We start from the raw sequence: 8,093 nt of genomic DNA on the forward strand, positions 1-8,093 counted from the left end.
CAAACAGGACATTTTAAAAGGAGTTGCCCCATAGGAGGAGGGTTTAACAAAGCTAGATATCAAACGAATAGAATACCGGGTATTTGCCCACGATGCCGTAGAGGGAAACATTGGGCTAATGAATGCCGTTCTCAAACCACCATAGAGGGTATTCCGTTATCAAAAAACAGACAAGGACCAAGTGTTTACCCACGATATCGTGGAGAAAGGCATCGGGCTCCATTGCCAAAAAACGGACAGGGGGGCCCAATGCTCAGGGGCCCACGACCACAAATGTACGGGGCACTGGAGGAACCCAGAAACACCATGGAGGAACTCAGCAACACCATCAGGGTAGTGCCCAGGACACATTATCCATCAGATCTCTCATCAGACGAACCAGAGGGAGAGCAGGGTTGGACATCTGCGCCTCCGCCAGAGCAGTACTAACTCCAGAGATGGGAGTTCAAATCATTCCCACAGGAGTAAAAGGACCTCTTCCCCAAGGAACAGTAGGCTTATTGTTAGGATGCAGTTCTTCTACGCTAAAAGGACTTATGATAAGTCCCGGGGTAATTGATCCCGATTATGAAGGTGAAATAAAAATTATAGCTAGTTCTCCAAAGGGTATATCAGTAATTTCACCAGGAGATAGAATAGCACAGTTATTAATAATACCCAGCCTACATGATAAATTTTCCAGTAGTACTATAGAAAAAGGTTCCAGGGGATTAGGCTCCACAGGTGTAGATTGGGCTATGCTGTCTTTAAATTTAGATTCTCGCCCCATGCTAAAACTAAATATTCAAGGACATGAATTTAATGGCCTACTGGATACAGGTGCAGACCTTAGCATCATATCTCGTCAAGAATGGCCAAAACATTGGCTGTTACAACAAGCCACTCAAACGCTTTGAGGCCTAGGAGTGGCAACTAATCCCCATAGAAGTGCAATGGTATTAGATTGGAAGGATCCTGAAGGATGTGAAGGAACTATACAGCCATATGTATTGGATCATCTTCCTATAAATTTATGGGGACGAGATGTCCTAGATCAATTAGGTTTGACATTAACAAATAACATCAATCCAAATGCACCCACTATTAGGGCTAGACAAGGTTTCAGGAAAGAAAAAAGATTAGGAGAACAAGGCATAGCAGCACCAATTCAAATAGATCAGGGAATAAATAGACATGGACTGGGTTTTCAGAAGGGGTCACTGAGGCAATAAAAATTACTTGGAAGTCAGAAAGACCAGTATGGGTTCCTCAGTGGCCCCTGACTAAAGAAAAGATACAAGCAGCCCATGACCTGGTCAAACAACAATTAGCGGAGGGACATATACAACCTTCCGTATCTCCTTACAATACTCCCATTTTTGTCATTAAAAAGAAATCTGGTAAATGGAGATTATTGCAAGATTTAAGAGCCATTAATAATGAGATGGTTATTATGGGACCTGCTCAATCAGGGATTCCTCAATTGTCTGCTTTGCCAAAAACCTGGTACGTTTTAGCTATAGATATTAAAGATTGTTTTTTTTCAATTCCAATTCATCCTGAGGATAGTCCACATTTTGCATTTACTATCCCTGCACTGAATCATGAAGGTCCTGATCAGAGATATGAATGGAAAGTACTCCCTCAAGGGATGGCTAACAGCCCAACTATGTGTCAAATTTATGTTAACAAAGCAATCCAGCCACTTAGAAATCAAAATCCTAAACTACAAATATTTCACTATATGGATGATGTATTGTTAGCACACAAAGATAAAAACACATTGCTAGAATGTTATGCCACACTTACAAATTTATTAAAAAATTATAATCTAGAGATAGCAATAGATAAAGTACAATTAAATTTTCCAATTAATTATTTAGGAGTTCTATTATCCTCAACCATGGTCTGTCCACCAAAAATTCAAATACGAGTAGATCAACTCAAATCACTTAACGACTTTCAAAAGTTATTAGGAGACATAAATTGGATAAGGCCTTATCTAGGCATACCAACAGGAGAGTTGGGACCTTTATTTGATATCCTAAAAGGTCCATCAGATCCAAATTCACCCTGCAGGTTAACGCCTGAAGCAAGAAAGGCATTAAAAATTATTGAAACATATATGGAAAATATGCATTTGGATAGAATTGATATAACTTTGCCTTTATTATTTATTGTAATACCAACAAAAAATATTCCTACAGGAGTATTTTGGCAAGAAGGTCCATTATTGTGGATACATTTATCTTATTCTCCTAACACTATTCTTACTAGGTATCCTGAGGCTGTAGGACAATTAATACTCAAAGGAATAAAAGCAGCAAAGGGAGTGTTTGGAATTTCTCCCAATAAAATTATTACTCCATATACTATGGATCAAATTGATGAGTTAGCTAATGAGTTAAATACTTGGGCAATAATCATGTGTAAATCTAATGTTTCATTTGATAATCACTTACCATCTAATCCTTTGTTGTCTTTTTGGTCTTTGCATCCTGTAGTTTTTCCAAAAATGACAAGAAAAAACCCTATCATGAATGCTCCAAATGTATTCACTGATGGGTCAAATAATGGTACAGCAGCAGTAGTTACCCCTGATCAAACTTTTACATTTTTAGTACCCAAACAATCAGCTCAAAAGGTAGAGCTTAATGCAGTTTTACAAGCTTTTGTGATGTTTAAAGATTCTGTATTTAATTTATTCTCTGATAGTCAGTATGTAGTTAATGCTATAGTATCCCTTGAAGATGCTGGCAGGATTTCCCCTTCCTCTACTGTTTTCTCTTTGTTTTCTGCTATACAAAGTCTAATCTGGGACAGAAAAGATCCATTCTTTATAGGACATATCAGAGCACATACAGGATTGCCTGGAGCCCTTAGTTTGGGCAACGATTTAGCAGATAAAACTACACATGACATACATATTTTCTCTACACTAGAAGAAGCTACACATTTTCATAAAAGGTTCCATGTCAATGCTAATACTTTACAAAAGCGTTTTAAAATAACTAAGGAACAAGCTAGACAAATAATAAAACAATGTCAAAATTGTGTGACCTTTTTACCACAAGTTAATCTTGGAGTCAATCCTAGAGGACTGATACCGAACCATATTTGGCAGATGGACGTCACACACTTGCCACAATTTGGAAAATTAAAATATTTGCATGTTACAGTTGATACTTCTTCCGGATTTTTGATGGGCTCCCTCCATTCTGGAGAAAAAACTACAGATGTTATAGCTCATTGCTTACAAAATTTTGCCACTGTGGGTGTTCCAAAACAGTTAAAAACAGATAATGGTCCTGGTTATACTTCTACCTCTTTTAAACAATTTTGCTCATCATTTGGCATTACTCATACAAAAGGAATTCCATACAATCCACAGGGACAAGGCATAGTTGAAAGAGCTCATCAAACAATTAAAATGTACTTACTAAAGCAAAAAGAGGGAATTGGAAAGGGGTATATGTCACCCAAAGATAAACTTAAAATAACCCTTTTTACTCTAAACTTTTTAAATTTGGATTCCTCAGGGCTTAGTGCTGCGGAAAGGCATATGTGTCCAAAAAATGTACATAAGCCTAAGGTACTTTGGAAGGATATTCTAACAGGACAATGGAAAGGTCCTGACCCAGTGATTGTCTGGAGCCGGGGTTCTGTTTGTGTTTTTCCACAGGGAGAACAGCAGCCGATTTGGATTCCAGAGAGATTAACTAAAACAATTTCTACAGGCCAAAAAGAAGATGATTTGACTCAAATCCATAACAGCTGATATCCAGAACTCCAGTTTGGCTATTCTTACATCTGCGACAGTGATTAACCAGGATGCTTTTTTCAATATTTATTTTATTATTTGCCTTTTCCCACATCATAAAGTTCTGTTTTATTTTTGAGCTCATACAGACCTAGGTTAATGTTTTTCTGATCAGTTTTATTTTTTGACTGTGGAGTTTTTAAGCATTGCAATGGAGATTTCACCTAGGTAAAGCTACAAGGCCTTTACTATTGTCTTATGTGTTGTATGTTATGTGTGCACACTTCTGTTTTGTGTTGTATGTCTGTATGTGCGTATGTCCATATATCATATATGAGGAGTGCTCATGAATAAATGGATCCGAATTTTTTTATTCACGTGATTTTAATGGTTTAATTTAGATTGGGTAAACAGCTGTTGAAAATTGTTTTAATATGTGAACAAATAAGGAGGTTAACAGATCTGTTTGTTTACTTTCACCTTTCCTTCTCATTATATTTAATAATTCTGTTCAGGATAATGTAAGTTGTTCAAAAAATTGTTTTCTTAGTGCCTGTTGGAATGTTACATAATTTTTTTCTTAGCATCATTGCCAAAATTCCTATCTTCATCCCAGTGCCGGTGAAGACAAAGATAAAACCAAACTACAGCTTCTTCGATAGTTATCACAACAAACTGTAAAAACTGATGCATCAATGAATAATAACTCAACAAGTAATGCTCAATTAAGGAGTCGATTTACTTTGGGAGGAAATGGACATATTGACAGATTCCTCTGCTTTGAATTGCTTGCAGACCTTGCCTGGACTATGTATCACTTGTATGTATTGTGAGCTATCTGTTGGTACAGCGAATTGTGGTAGTGCTGGAGTATTTTTGCTGATGGTGTCACCGGTGATACAATTTTTCAAAGGAGCCCTCAATTGGCTTAGTGTCATGGCATTTTGCATCCTCCTCCCTTCTACTAGTGATGGTCTAAAATTTGGGGGCCAACAGAGGTGAGGCAAAGAACCTCACCCCCCCACTGGTGCAAAGGCCTATCCACAAGTATGGCTGTATGCTGGACCGGTAGTCAGTGACGGGTATGATCCAATTGCAGTGGTACCAACCTAAGACAGGAGGCTGATGCCTAGAGGTCAGTTCATCCAATGATGGGTAAGGACCATATGTTGAATTGGACTGCCTAACAGGCACAGTCCCTAAGCCACATTGCTTGTTGTTTAATTAAACAAAAAGGGGGAGATGCCGAGAGCCACGGCCGAGTCTGTATGGCCCCTGGCATTTTGCCAACAGTATTGATTGACAGGCGAGGCATTACTATCCGCCTCTGCCGCAACTTTTGAGTTCTCGCACTATTTTGGAGTTCTCGTGGGGATTTCCGGGGATTCCCTGAGAGTTCCCATTGGTTGGGGAAGTGCAGGAGGAGGGATTTCCGGGAGAGATATTTCCGGCTGGGGGTTCCTGGACAAGCCTCGTGGCGTTCGGGATGATTCCCCGGGAGCTGTGTGAAGTGTTTTCCTGCAGTTTAAAAATAAAGTTTGTTCCTGCTTCAGTGGCTCGTGATTTGTGCCCAGCCAGACTGCGGCACTGGATGATGCTAATTGAGTCAAGCTGTGTGTAATCAGTTAGGTATATATACCTCTGGTGTTCTGCAATAAAGCGGTTCCCACTTCAACCTTCAAGTTGCTTGTCACCTCCCAGTTATTTTGCCCAGCCGGACTGTGGCAGAAAACCCTCTAGATTTTTTAATAATACTTTTCCCCTGTTTTTTAAACAAATGATCTTGGATTTTCAGTTTTGCATTGAGCCCCTGCAAATTTTGTAACTGGTGCAGTTTATGAATCAGTAATTTTTACTCTGGCTTTATATATTTAACAAAAATAAATATTTATTTCACCAAAAGGCATGTAAAATGCTAATAAAAGAGTTATTCATAATGACCCTAATTAAGAAATAACCCAAAAGTTCATGAACATTGCAAACTGCAGTACATGCACATCACAGAATACTAGATCATAGTGAAAATAAGTGAATTATTGCTACATGCAGCAAAAAGAATGAATTTCACAGAAAAACATGTAAAGAAAAGAACCCAGATACATAAAAGAACATACATTATCTGATTTCATCTATGAGAATCCAAAGTACAGGTTAAATAAAGGCAGTGACAGAAGTCAGAATAATAGTTATCTTTGGGGGAAAATATTAGACGGGCATGAAAGAAACTTCTGTGAAGCTGGGATTCTATGTCTTGAACTAGAGAAATGGTTAAACAACTCACTATTGCAAAATTAAGCAAGCTGCATCCTTAAGATATGTATACTTTTATATACAAGTTACATTTTAATAAAGAGGAAAGAAGAAGGAAACAGCCGTATCTTTCCTTTTCCTATTATCAAATGCCAAATGAATGTAAAATTTTCTAATGTGTGTGTGTGTGCCTGTGTACACACGCATGAACATGTGCTTGCATGTGAAAAAGGTCCTTTCCTGATAATAGGATGCCGATGGCCACATTGCTCCTGTTGAATGTGCTTGGGGTGGGGCACTGAGTGGCTGTCAATAACTTTAATAGTATCTTTTTCTTTTCATGGCAATAAATTATTTGTAAACAGTGACATTTGTTATTACTTTATGTTATTTTACTTTGAGTCTGAATTTTTAAATCAAAGATTGATCATAATTAACTTTTGTGCCTCCTGTCTCAATGTTTCTTTTCTTCTAAAAATGGGATTAAAATTGTTTTCAGGTATAGTTGTTTTTGCTTCTAAATAATATATGTTTTTAATTTTTTAGTTGTAGTTGGACACAATATCTTTAATTAATTCATTTAATTTTTTCCTAGAATCTTGATTCTGCATAAATGTTATCTTTATCATTTGCCTTTGGATCTCCCTCATCTGATCTAGATTCTGGTTTCTGCTCAAACGTTCTTAGAAATTGAGTCACCTGTCCTAAACAATAGCAACCCTCATTCCAAACTCTATGCTCTTATCTTATTTCATTTTTCTTCTTAGCATTTACTATAACCACCTGTCATTATGAGATGTGTGTGTGTACCCCTTTGTGAACATCCTTGTGTATTTTCCTGAATAAGAATATAACCCACTAGAGGGTAAGGATTCCTTTTGTTCATTACTTGATCCTGGGTAGATACATGGTAGACATTTGTTGATCAGAATGATAAATTTTATTTTGAAAACTAGGAAGAAATGTAATTGAGGAATTTTATATTTTTGTCAACTATTGAGCATTAACATTTATTAAATTTTATGATGTGATTTAAAACAGTTAACTCCAGAGACTAATGCTTATTCTGAAAGTAAAAAGCTTGGTGGTGATTATGGATGGATAAATATTATTGGTAGAAACTTATCTGAGATCAGAATCTTCTTGGAGTGTCTCAGGGTTCCCAGTCTTGGAAAGACAAAGGCAAAAGTTAGTATCTGGAGCTGAGACTGAGCTCCGCTGTCTTGCACAGCAGAAATACAACCAATGGCCACTGGATGTCACTCTTCCTTCACGGTCCGGAGTCTGGTATCCTACCAGGTGTGGGCATGAATATGCAGTGTTCTGGTTTACAGCCACAACAGAGAGCACAGACTCACCTGTGCAGGTTTCCTCAATATGGGATCATTTCCCGTTCCTACATAAAATTGATTTTCAGTTCTGAGCAGCCCAGAAAATTGTAGAAGAGATGAGTGGTCTTAAGTGGGGCTCTCAGCTTTAGTCTCAGATGCTCAGGAGGACCACAGCTGCCAAGATTTGTCTATCAGTCAAGAGGTAACAGATTTGTCTATAGGTCCAGGCCTAAAAGCAAAGACTGAAAATTATTTGAATTTAACAGCTGGTTTAGATTATAATGAAAGCACCCAAATCCTCCCATTTCAAAATAAAATAAGCAAACAAAAACTGGAAATGAAAAACAAGAGTCAATGATCAATTTATGTGAAAACATGATGTTTGCTCTCATTTGGAAAGAACTTAACTGCTTAAGATTGGAGCTGGATTTAGAAGTTTACTTTTAGCCAGTCCCATGAATGTTTCCAACCTACAGGTATCACCTGGGAGTCCTCCATATTTACCTACCCCTAACAACATAATAAGGAAAGCAAGTTGCTTCAGCTTTCCTGTTCCTTCATTGCTCACCCCATCCCCCCTGAACCTGTGTTCACATCTATTATTTACATCAAGGCATGAATGATCTATAGGAAATTACTAGATTCCCATTAGGATTATGTCCTTTAAAATTCATTTATTCGGGGCTCGGGTTGTAGCTCAGTGGTAGAGCACTTGCCTAGCATGTGTGAGGAAATGGGTTTGATTCTCAGCACTATATAAAAATGAACAAATA

This window comes from Marmota monax, unplaced genomic scaffold (genome assembly GCF_021218885.2).
Source record: "Marmota monax isolate L192 unplaced genomic scaffold, Marmota_monax_Labrador192_F-V1.1 WCK01_AAM20220418_F8-fsc00030, whole genome shotgun sequence".
NCBI classification, from domain to species: Eukaryota; Metazoa; Chordata; class Mammalia; order Rodentia; family Sciuridae; genus Marmota; species Marmota monax.